The sequence below is a fragment of the Triticum urartu genome, chromosome 6 (assembly GCF_003073215.2).
Source record: "Triticum urartu cultivar G1812 chromosome 6, Tu2.1, whole genome shotgun sequence".
Lineage (NCBI taxonomy): Eukaryota > Viridiplantae > Streptophyta > Magnoliopsida > Poales > Poaceae > Triticum > Triticum urartu.
Genome location: NC_053027.1, coordinates 90,959,141 through 90,972,349, shown reverse-complemented (window position 1 = coordinate 90,972,349; position 13,209 = coordinate 90,959,141).

The window sequence follows — 13,209 nt, the reverse complement described above, 5'->3', positions numbered from 1 at the left end:
ATAAGTGCTCCCTGGGTGATTTTGGTAATTAATGTCAACATATCTCTTGTTGGACTAATGCTTCTACGTAGTATGTTTCAAATAAGTTCAACAATGGAGTGGCATGGACTAGAGGATGTGGAACCCCTTCAAGATGCTGAGGACAAAGGATTGGCTCAATCTCAAAGTACAAGACTCTACATTTTTCATCTTAGTGATCCAAGATCACATAGAGTCCATAGGAAAGCCAATACTATTAAGAGGGGGTGAGGTGTTTCTTAATGGCTTGCTTGCTCAAAGTGCTTAGTGATATGCTCCACAACCCTCAACTACTTTCTCACATCCAAATATATCCCAAACCAAAAATCAAACTAGGCCCCACCGATTTGATCTATCCGCCGCCACCGAGTTCACTTGACATAAGCCACTGCCAGAAACCCTAATCAATTCGGTCTCACCGATAGGATCTCGGTCTCACCGAGATGGGCTCGCAAACTCTCTGTTGCCTATTACATTAATTTCGGTCTCATCGAAATATGAAAACGGCCCCACCGAGTTTGCCTGGCCAACTCTCTGTTTGGCTTATTACCAAAATTGGTTCCACCGAGTTTGTGTAATCGGTCCAACCGAGATGAGACTTTACCCTAACCCTAGCACATCGGTCCCACCGAGTTGATCAAGTCGGTCCCACCGAAAATCCTAATGGTCACATTATGAACTAAATCGGTCTGACCGAGTTTCACGATTCGGTCCCACCGAGTTTGGTAAATTGTGTGTAACGGTTAGATTTTGTGTGGAGGCTATATATACCCCTCCACCCACTCTTCACTCATGGAGAGAGCCATCATAACATGCCTACACTTCTAACATACATTTTCTGAGAGAGAACCACCTACACTTGTGTTGAGGTCAAGATATTCCATTCCAACCACATAAATCTTGATCTCTAGCCTTCCCCAAGTTGCTTTCCACTAAAATCATCTTTCCACCAAATCCTATCCTATGAGAGAGAGTTGAGTGTTGGGGAGACTATCATTTGAAGCACAAGAGCAAGGAGTTCATCATCAACACAATATTTGTTACCTCTTAGAGAGTGGTGTCTCCTAGATTGGTTAGGTGTCACTTGGGAGCCTCCGTCAAGATTGTGGAGTTGAACCAAGCAGTTTGTAAGGGCAAGGAGATCGCCTACTTCGTGAAGATCTACCCTAGTGAGGAAGTCCTTCGTGGGCGATGGCCATGGTGGGATAGACAAGGTTGCTTCTTCGTGGACCCTTCGTGGGTGGAGCCCTCCGTGGACTCACGCAACCGTTACCCTTCGTGGGTTGAAGTCTCCATCAACATGGATGTACGATAGCACCACCTATTGGAACCACGCCAAAAATCTCCGTGTCTACATTGCGTTTTCTCCCTCCAAATCCCGTCCCTTTACATTCTTGCAACTTGCATGCTTTACTTTCCGCTGCTCATATACTCTTGTCATGCTTGCTTGATATGTATTATAAATGTGTGAACTTCTGCTAAAACTCCACTTCAACCTAAAGAAATTAAAAACTGCAACTTTTATTGCTAAGAGTCTATTCACCCCCCTCTAGACACTTATTCTCGATCCTTTCAATTGGTATCAGAGCATTGGTCTCCATTGCTTTGGTTTAAACACCTTTGGAGGAAGATGGATGAGTCTATGTTGGGGAGTCTTAGACATAGAGTGCCTATTCTTGATGGAGAGTTCTTCCATGAGTGGAAAAATGAGATGCTTGAGATTTTCAATGAATATTATTTGAACAAGTACATTACTAGCCCTTGTGCACCTCATATTGACCCTCTGCATCCCACACCCGATGAGGATCTTGACATGATTCGCAATCTTAGAACTATCAATCTTATCATTAGAGGATTGCCCAAAAATTTAATTGCTAGCTTACCTACTCTTAAGTGTGCCTACACTATATGGAAATTTCTTGAGGAATGATTCCCAAATTATTCTTTGAAAAATCTAGACGAAATTCTCCACAAGTCTATTGCCTTGAGTAAGATGAGCACTAGTGATCTTAAGTTTGATGATTTTCTATTTGAGCTTCGCGATCTCATGCGTGCCAAAGGAGATGTTGGAATTATTAGCAATATCATTTCCGAAGTCATTAGAATTCGTAGAGATGAACTTTGTTACGGTCATATATCTAATGAATCACTCTCTCTAGGAATTGATCCACCACATGACGGTGTTGAACATGGATACTATGATGAGGATGATGATAGTGACTATGATCTTGATGATGCAATGAGACAGTTTGGTCTTATGGCTAATCTTTGCGGCTACATGGCCAGTGGAAAGGAATGGGTCCTTGATAGTGGATGTACTGATCATATGACCGGAGACAAAGATATGTTTCGTGAGCTTGCTGATAACGACGGCCCTCGAAAGTATGTCACTTTCGGTGATAACTCAAAGGGTAAGGTGGTTGGCCTTGGAAAGGTGGCCATCTCACATGATAGCTCCATAAAAAATGTTATGCTCGTTGAATCGCTTGGCTACAATTTACTTTCCGTATCTAGACTTGCTGACTTTGGTTTCAATGTCCTATTTACTGAAGTAGTGTAACGCCCCGAGACCGTTGCGCCAGGTGTCTTCCAGTTATTCGCTGTTCTTGCCATGTCTTTCGCTTGCGTGTTGCATCTTTTCATGTCATCATGTGCATTGCATCATCATGTTTTCAAAACTTGCATTCGTCCGGGTCTCCTCGTTCCTTCCGTTGTCCGTTCTGAGCCCAGACACACTCGCACGCGCCCGCGGCATGCCCGAAATATTATTTTATAAGTGGCTAGGAGATGTTCTCGGAATGGGTTGAAAGTTGGCGTGCGGTCTTATTATAGTGTAGGTAGGCTGCCTGCCAAGTTTCATCGCATTCGGAGTTCGTCTGACGCCCCAACGATTAACTATAGCGGCAGTATAGCTGGTCAAATTTCGGACGTTTTCGGCCTCCGGAAACGGTTGTCGGGTTGCACTTCTCTTCTCTTCTCTCAGCCCGTGGTCTTCTGCATAGTCCACTACCTACCGCCAGGCCCAACCTAACCCCTCTCGTCAGCCCGCGGCCCTCCTCGCGCGCGCGTCCGAAAAGCTGTCCCGGACTCGACCCGGACAATTGCCACCGTTGTGTCCGGATCATCCCCAAACATCTACAAAACATCTCCGTTTTGTTAATTGGACTCCCTAGCTATTTATTCGCGATCATCCGATTTCGATTGGAGGGATGAGGTAGCCCCTAACCTAATCTGTGATGTATATATACTCCACTCCTAGCCTATTTTGGACAAACCCTAAATTCTAGGCTGTTTGTCCCTCGCGCCGCCGCCAGCAGCATCGCCCTCGGGATCCCACCCGAACCAACCCACGCGCGGCCAGCCATCTTCCCAGATCCTCATCATTTTCACCGTCCACCCATTCCACCCAGCCTCTGATCCATCCGTCTGTGACCGCAGGATGGAGATCCAACGGCCACCAGAGCACCCGAGCCTCCCACAGCGCTCAATTCAGATCGGATCGAGGCCTCCACGAGTGAAGCCCCGAGCTTCCGATCGAGTCCCCTCCGCTGCCTCGTCCACGTCGGAGCACTGCCAGATCGCCGGACCACCGCCTCTGCTGCGTCCCTGGTCCCTACTCTGTCCATCTCTCTTTTCCTTCTTCTCCCTATATCCTAAGATCCCCATCTCTCTCTGTAACCCGCAGCAACAGGAGACCACCATGGCAGCCCGAGGCAGGGAGCTTCGCCGCGGCAGCGACCTCCATGGACCCCGACCGCCGACTCAGAGCTCCTCGCAACCAAGCTTTGACCCGCTCGGAGCCGTTCCCCAGGTCGTCGGACCTCCCTGCAAGCTCCGTCGCCGCCATCAAACCTGCTTCCCCTGCATGAGCGGTCCCTGTTCGTCGCCAGCTTCACCCTGCCTCTGCTTCATGTGTGCGGTTGCCGCCTTGGAGACCCGAGCCCCTACGTCGATCTGGCGCTCGCCTTCAAGCCTGCCGTCGCCAAGTCCCACGTCGCCGGCAGCCATTTCCATCGTCCGCCGCTCTGTACCTCGCACCCCCGCTGACGTTTCTGCTTTTCAGAGACGAGGGCAGTAGCGCTCGCCTGCTCGTCCGCGTTGACCGCCACACCGCACGTGGGCTGCTTTCCCTCGAGCGCCAGCAGGCCCAATCCCCTCCACCGAGCTGGGCCACGGACCATGGGTGAGCCGCCCCCTCTCCTGTGCACCTTGGGCCCAGCAGTTTTGGCCTGCTTCTGTACTTTTCCTTTCAGCGTTTTTCTTTTTTCCAGAGGAGAGCAGTTTTGCAGAAAACCCCCTGCTGTTCATGCATTTAATAATTCTCAAACCGTGCATCCAAATTAAACAAACTTAATATGAAAGTTGCTTAGAATTTTGTCTAGTTTCATAATATGCCACTTTCATCCATGTTTAAAATGTTTAAAATGACGTTTGGTTAAATTTGCTCCTGTGCCATGTTAAAATGCTTTAATTCATAACTAAATAACCGTAGCTCCATTTTAAATAAACTTTATATGTAAATGGGGTAGAAAAATGCCTAGTTTAACATGGTGTACTCACTTTGCATGTTTAACAACCCTAAAATTGTGTTTAGGGCAGAACAGTACCAAACCTAAAATATGCACATGAGGAGTTTCCGGACTTGTTGTTTTGTTGTTCTGGCCTCATTTAAACTTGACTAGATAGGTAGTTTTACTTTGCTTCACCCTCTTGCCATGTTTTAACAACATTTAATATTGTTGGGTACATAAACGAGATTGAACTAAATAACTTGAATGTGGTGTTTCGTCAATATGCAACGGAGTTGCATATTGAGCTCCACTTAATTTGTAGGGTTGTTTGTGCACTTTGCCATGCCATGCCTCATTAAACCGGACGTGCATCACACTTGTTTGCGCATCATGCCATGCTATGTCATGGTCATTTACTATGTTGTTTGCTTCTTTCCGGTGTTGCTTCTTCGGGCTGGTTCCGATAACGTCGCGTTTGTGAGGACCCGTTCGTCTACGTCCGTTTGTCTTCTTCATGGACTCGTTCTTCTTCCTTGCGGGATTTCAGGCAAGATGACCATACCCTCGAAATCACTTCTATCTTTGCTTGCTAGATGCTTGCTCTTTTGCTATGCCTATGTTGCGATACCTACCACTTGCTTATCATGCCTCCCATATTGTTAAGCCAAGCCTCTAACCCACCTTGTCCTAGCAAACCGTTGCTTGGCTATGTTACCGCTTTGCTCAGCCCCTCTTATAGCGTTGTTAGTTGCAGGTGAAGATTGAAGTTTGTTCCTTGTTGGAACATGGAGATGTTGTTCCTTGTTGGAACATGTTTACTTGTTGGGATATCACAATATCTCTTATCTAATTAATGCATCTATATACTTCGTAAAGGGTGGAAGGCTCAGCCTTATGCCTGGTGTTTTGTTCCACTCTTGCCACCCTAGTTTCCATCATATCGGTGTTATGTTCCCGGATTTTCCGTTCCTTACGCGGTTGGGTTATAATGGGAACCCCTTGACAGCTCGCCTTGAATAAAACTCCTCCAGCAAGGCCCAACATTGGTTTTACCATTTGCCACCTAGCCTTTTCTTTCCCTTGGGTCGGCCGGCTCAAGGGTCATCTTTATTTAACCCCCCCGGGCCAGTGCTCCTCTGAGTGTTGGTCCAACCTGTCAGCTGCCGGTGGCCACCAGGGGCAACTCTGGGCTGGCCTACTGGAACCTTGGACAATCCGGTGTGCCTTGAGAAAGAGATATGTGCAGCTCCTATCGGGATTTGTCAGCACATTCGGGTGGCTTTGCTAATCTTGTTTTACCATTTTCTAAATGTCTTGTAAATGGGATTCCGAGTCTGATCGGGTCTTCCCGCTAGAAGGAATATCCTTCGTTGACCGTGAGAGCTTGTGATGGGCTAAGTTGGGACTCCCCTACAGGGATTTGAACTTTCGAAAGCCGTGCCCGCGGTTATGGGCAGATGGGAATTTGTTAATGCCCGGTTGTAGAAAACCTGAAGTTGACCTTAATTAAAATACATCAACCGCGTGTGTTACCGTGATGGTCTCTTCTCGGCAGGGTTCGGGAAGTGAACACGGTGTTGGAGTAATGCTTGATGTAGGTTGTTCTAGGATCACTTCTTGATCATAGTTGTTCGACCATGCTTTTTCCTTCTCTTCTCGCCCTCATTTGCGTATGTTAGCCACCATATATGCTAGTCGCTTGCTGCAGCTCCACCTCATACCTTTTACCCTTCCTATAAGCTTAAATAGTCTTGATCGCGAGGGTGTGAGATTGCTGAGTCCCCGTGACTCACAGTTACTTCCAAAACCAGCTTGCAGGTGTCGTTGAACCGTGCAGATGACGCAACCAAGCTCAAGGAGGAGCTCAATGAAGATCTTGTCCTTTGTGTTGTTTCGTTCTAGTTGATCAGTAGCGGAGCCCAGTTGGGGTCGATCGGGGATCTGTGTAGCATTTGGGGTAGTCTTCTTTTATTTTGGTTCCGTAGTCGGACCTTATGTGTATCTGGATGATGTAATGCTTTATTCATGTAATTGTGTTAAGTGGCGATTGTAAGCCAACTATGTATCTTTTTCCCTTATGTATTACATGGGTTGTGTGAAGATTACCTCACTTGCGACATTGCTTTCAATGCGGTTATGCCTCTAAGTCGTGCTTCGACACGTGGGAGATATATCCGCATCGAGGGCGTTGCAAGTAGATTGCCAAGTGTTTCGTAGAGATAATCATAAAATGGTCTTTACCGGTATACGTAGAGGTGATCTTTAAATTGTTGATTTCACTAAAAACTCTCAACCTAGAACTTGCTTAATTGCTAAATCTTCTAAAGGCTGGTTGTGGCATAGAATGCTAGGTCATGTGGGCATGCAGAATCTTGATAAGCTTATTAAAGGTGATCATATCCTTGGAGTAAAAGATGTTATATTTGACAAGGATAGACTTTGTAGTGCTTGTCAAGCAGGAAAACAAGTTGGAAGAATTCACCCCGTGAAGAACATCATGACTACGAGAAGACCGCTCGAGCTACTTCACATGGATCTCTTTGGTCCCAATGCCTACAAGAGTCTCGGTGGTAACTCATTTGGTGTAGTCATAGTCGATGATTTTTCAAGATTTACGTGGGTGTTCTTTCTTGATGATAAATCGCAGGTCCAAAAGATCTTCAAAAACTTCGCTAGGAAGGCCCAAAATCAATTTGAAGTGAAGATCAAGAAGGTTCGGAGCGACAACGAAACGGAGTTCAAGAACGCAAATGTGGATACCTTCCTTGACAAAGAAGGGATTTCACATGAGTTCTTGGCTACGTACACGCCTCAACAAAATGGAGTTGTTGAGAGGAAGAACCGGACTCTTATTGAGATGGCAAGAACGATGCTTGATGAGTAAAAGACTACAAAACACTTTTGGGCAGAAGTGGTTGAGACAGCTTTTCATGCAACAAATCGCTTGTATGTTCACAAGCTACTCGGCAAGAAGGCATACGAGCTCCTCACCGGTAACAAACCCCAAGTTGGATACTTTCGAGTATTCGGCTCAAAGTGCTACATTCTTGATAAGCATCGTCATTCTAAATTTGCTCCTATCGTGTCTACAACAATTTCACCCGAAAGGTTGAAGAGATGGATGTGAAGTTTGATGAATCTAATGGCTCGCAAGTAGAGCAATTGCCAATTGATGTAGGAGACAAAGACCCTTCGGAAGCAATCCAAGACTTGTCTATCAGCAAGATTCGCCCAACGGAGGTAAAGGAGAGTACCTTGTCCCTCCAAGTGGAGGCTTCCACCTCACAGCAAGGTGAACCAAGAGTCGACATGGAAGCATCCACGACTGGGACGCACCAAGATGAAGAGAACGAGGAAGTACATCAAGATGAACCTCATCAACCCCCTTATCCACCAAGACAATAAAACGACAATGCCAATAATGAAGAAGGCCAAGAAGAAGGACAAGATGATGAAGAAGATGTTCCACCCCGACCCAAGCATAAGCTCTCACGAGTTCGAGCAAGAGTCTAAGAGATCATCCCATCGAACAAATCTTCAACGATATTCAAACCGGGAGAATCACTCTCTCTAAAACTCGTTTGGCTAACTTTTGTGAACATTATTCATTCATCTCTAGCATTGAACCTATGAAGGTTGAAGAAGCATTGGAAGATCCAGATTGGATAAATGCCATGCATGAAGAGCTACATAACTTTGAGAGAAATCAAGTGTGGACATTGGTCAAGAAGCCCGACAACAACCACAACATCATTGGTACCAAATGGGTGTTTTGCAACAAGCAAGATGGAGACGGTCAAGTCGTCCGCAACAAAGCTCTTCTAGTCGCCCAAGGCTACAGTCAAGTCAAAGGTATGGACTATGGTGAGACATATGCCCCCGTTGCTAGACTTGAGTCCATTCACATTTTACTTGCTTATGCTAATCACCATGATATCACCTTGTACCAAATGGACATTAAATGTGCTTTTCTAAATGGTGAAATTGAGGACGAAGTTTATGTCAAGCAACCTCCCGGCTTTGTCAATCCTAAGAAACCTAATCACGTTTACAAACTTCACAAAGCTCTTTATGGTCTTAAACAAGCCCCTAGAGTGTGGTATAAATGCTTGACCAAGTTCCTTATTGAAAAAGGCTTTGAAATTGGAAAAATAGATTCTACTTGAGGGAGTCCTGGATTAGGGGGTCTCCGGACAGCCGGACTATATCCTTTGGCTAGACTGTTGGACTATGAAGATACAAGATTGAAGACTTCGTCTCGTGTCCGGATGGGACTCTCCTTGGCGTGGAAGGCAAGCTAGGCAGTACGGATATGGATATCTCCTCCTTTGTAACCGACCTTGTGTAACCCTAACCCTCTCTTGTGTCTATATAAACCGGAGGGTTTTAGTCCGTAGGACAACACACAATCATACCATAGCTAGCTTCTAGGGTTTAGCCTCTCTGATCTCGTGGTAGATCTACTCTTGTACTACCCATATCATAAATATTAATCAAGCAGGACGTAGGGTTTTACCTCCATCGAGAGGGCCCGAACCTGGGTAAAACTTCGTGCCCCTGCCTCCTGTTACCATCCGCCTAGACACACAGTTCGGGACCCCCTACCCGAGATCCGCCGGTTTTGACACCGACATTGGTGCTTTCATTGAGAGTTCCTCTGTGTCGTCGCCGTTAGGCTTGATGGCTCCTTCTATCATCGTTAGTGATGCAGTCCAGGGTGAGACTTTTATTCCCGGACAGATTTTTGTATTCGGCGGCTTTGCACTGCGGGCCAATTCGCTTGGCCATCTGGAGCAGATTGAAAGATACACCCCTGGCCATCAGGTCAGGTTTGGAAGCTTAAGCTACACGGCCGATATCCGCGCAGACTTGATCTTCGAAGGATTCGAGCCTCTGCCTTGTGCGTCACGTGGTCATGATGAGTACGATTTAGCTCTACCATCCGACAGTGTTCAGGAAATCGCACCGGCAGCCGCTCCGACCCTCAATTTGGAGCCAGTTGCACCGTCCATGGACGGGTGGATGGACCCCGCCATGGAGGCTATACCCCCATCGGTGACCAAGCCGAACATCGACCTTACTCTGCACGAGAGCCGTGTTGGCAAACTGCCGGATCTCTCTCCGGCCATGGACTCCGAACCGCCTGCGCCCGTTCCTAGCGAATCTAATTGGGCGCCGATCATGGAGTTTACCTCCGCGGATATTTTTCAGCACTCGCCTCTTGGCGACATACTGAACTCATTAAGGTCTCTCTCCTTGTCAGGAGAATCCTGGCCGAACTATGTCCGGCAGGATTGGGATGCGGATGGCGTCAAAATTCACCGCCCACCCACCACCCACTTAGTAGCCACTATCGATGACCTAACCGACATGCTCGACTTCGACTCCGAAGACATCGACGGTATGGACGACGATGCAGGAGACAAACAGGAACCACTACCCACAGGGCACTGGACGCCCACTTCATCACATGGCGTATACATGGTGGACACACCAAAAGAAAACGACCACGAGGAACAGAAGGACGCAATGAAGGGTTGTCCCCTCAAGAAGCAGTCAAAGCGGCGGCGTAGGCGCCGCTCCAAATCCCGCCTCGGCAGAAACAACAATCATACAGACCCAGCGTTAGAGCAGGGTGAACCATCTCCGGACCACGGCAACACGGAGAATCAAACCGAACAACCCGATTCTATCAAAGATAACAGTCCGGATGACATCACACCGGATAGACACCCGGAGCAACAAAATGCACGTCAAAGGCTCGTTGCCACCGCGAGGAGTCTAAAAAAGCAGAAGCAAAGGCTCAAGGCTGCGCAAGACACACTTAAAATCAGATGGAGTAAAGTACTCAATATAGCAACGAAGTACGGCGGTAATTGCCCCACCAAGAGCTACCCGAAGCGGAAGTTGCTATCTGAATTCGATGAGGAGGCCTTAGATCCCCCGCAACCAAAAATTAAAATGGCCACCTGGCCGGATAGACGACCTCACGGCCAACATAGAATGGCCAACAACGCCGCACATAAGCCAATACGCGATCCACACGAGGGCTCGCATCAAACGGACGGCGCAACCAGATCCATCTATGGACCATGCAAGTGCGCTCCAGCATACGATGCAACACAGGAAACATCCGAACAACACAGTAAACCCAGATACAGGGGTGCCGCACACCCCCTATGTTTCACCGATGAGGTGCTGGACCATGAATTTCCAGAGGGATTCAAACCCGTAAACATAGAGGCATACGACGGAACAATAGACCCTGGGGTCTGGATTGAGAACTATATCCTCCATATCCATATGGCTCGAGGAGATGATCTCCACGCCATCAAGTACTTACCCCTCAAGCTCAAAGGGCCAGCTCGGCACTGGCTTAAAAGCCTCCCTGAAAACTCCATTGGAAGCTGGGAAGAGCTCGAAGATGCTTTTCGGGCAAATTTTCAAGGGACTTATGTCCGACCTCCGGATGCGGACGATTTGAGTCATATAACTCAACAGCCCGGAGAGTCAGCCTGAAAGCTTTGGAACGGGTTTCTTACTAAAAAGAACCAAATAGTCGACTGTCCAGACGCCGAAGCCTTGGCAGCTTTTAAGCATAGCGTCCGCGACGAATGGCTTGCCAGACACCTCGGCCAAGAAAAGCCGAGAACAATGGCAGCATTAACAAGCCTCATGACCCGCTTTTGCGCGGGTGAGGACAGCTGGCTAGCCAGGTGCAGCACCAGCGACCCAAGTACATCTGAAGTTAGAGATGAAAACGGGAAATCACGACGCAGCAAAAATAATAAGCGCCGGAATAAAGAAGACAGCCCGAAGAGCACGACAGTAAACGCCGGATTCAGAATCTCTCGGCCAGGTCAGCAAAAGTCGCCCCCTAAAGGCGCCAGAGATGAACTGTCCAGCCTGAACAAAATTCTGGACCAAATATGTCAGATCCATAGCACCCCTGGTAAACCCGCTAATCATACCCATAGAGAATGTTGGGTCTTCAAGCAGTATGACAAGCTGAACGCCGTACACAAGGGGGAGGATACACCAAGCGAAGACGAGGATGAGCCTCTCAAGCAAGACACTGGGGAACAAAAGAAATTTCCACCAGAAGTCAAACCAGTAAACGTGTTACACGTGATCAAGGGGAGAAATAAAGCGGCACTCCCAGAGAAATATACCCGAGGGCCTATCACCGCGGAGTCCTGCCACTGGTTGGCTCAACCGATCACTTTCGACCATCGGGATAACTCAGCAAATATCCGGCATGTAGGATGGGCGGCCATGGTATTAGACCCAATAATTGACGGATACCATTTCACACGAGTCCTGATGGACGGTGGCAGCAGTCTAAACCTGATATATCAGGACACAATCCGCAAAATTGGGATAGACCCAATGAAAATTTGCCACACCAATACTACCTTTAAAGGAGTAACGCCATGCCCAGGGGCTCACTGCATGGGCTCCCTGCTACTAGAATTTATATTCGGCTTCCGCGATAACTTCCCTAGCGAAAATTTAACCTTCCACATTGCTCCGTTCCAAAGTGGCTATCAAGCACTACTTGGACGCGAAGCTTTCGCTCGCTTTAACGCAATACCGCACTACGCTTCCCTCACGCTTAAGATGACCGGTCCATGTGGCATCATTACAGTAAATGGAAATATGGAGCGATCCCTGTGCGCCGAAGAGAATGCGGCTGCCTGGGCAGCCGCACACTAAAACGGCCTCACCAACTAAAGTATTCGATAGGTCGTCAAGACCACGGACACAGTTAGACGAGTCTGGCGCAGCTGTATGTAATTCATACAGGTTCGATGGCCACACCCCTATCACAAATACAAGGGGCTCAATGCGCGCAGAGGAGTGGCAATTTTTACTCATCTTGAATTATACATGGTTTTTTCAAAAAACCTACCTTTTTGCATGACAACTTTTCACCTAAGTTCCTCTCTTTTACAGATGACCACCATGCTACACCCGTCCAGGATACGGCACAATGGAGAAACAGGCGCAGACGTGCAGCAGGGACCCATTCCAAGGATTATTTTTAGATTAAGACCCTGCGTCAACCTTTTCTACTGTCTCTTGTTGATACACATCCCTCGGATTCTTAGTACAATTGAGAAGGATGTTGGCGTCTTGGCATGTGGCCACGTCAGAATAATGCACGTACCTGAACACTAGGGGCTTCTTACAAAGGGCACTAATTAGGCCCGATTCATACCATAAAGACCGAATACCTTAGGGAGTGTTCGGCGTCGCGATTTTGGCCCTATATGCATCAGCTCCGAATCATGTCTTTGGTCAAATGTTGGGTTTGCCCGGCTCCTATGTTTTGGTACCTTATGTTCCGCTCTATCAGCTAAGGTAGCACTAGGAGAACTACTGCGATTGTGCCCCGGGTCATCCGGACGAGCACCTCAGTAGATAAAGCCGAAAACTGACTGTCATGATAGAGCGTGAGACTGGTCAACCACTCGATGACCTATCGGAATGTTAGAATTCCTCCGCTTAACGAAGGGCCGTTTCCCGGGCAGGCATGTACGCACCCCGAATTCGGGAGAGTGCAGAGCCACCAGGGGCTATATAGTAGCCCCACTGTCAAACTCCTATGGCTAAGTGAAAGTGTTAAAGCATTGTAGTCCGGTTGCCTCGTTCGCTGCGCTATCACCTCCTTAATAGG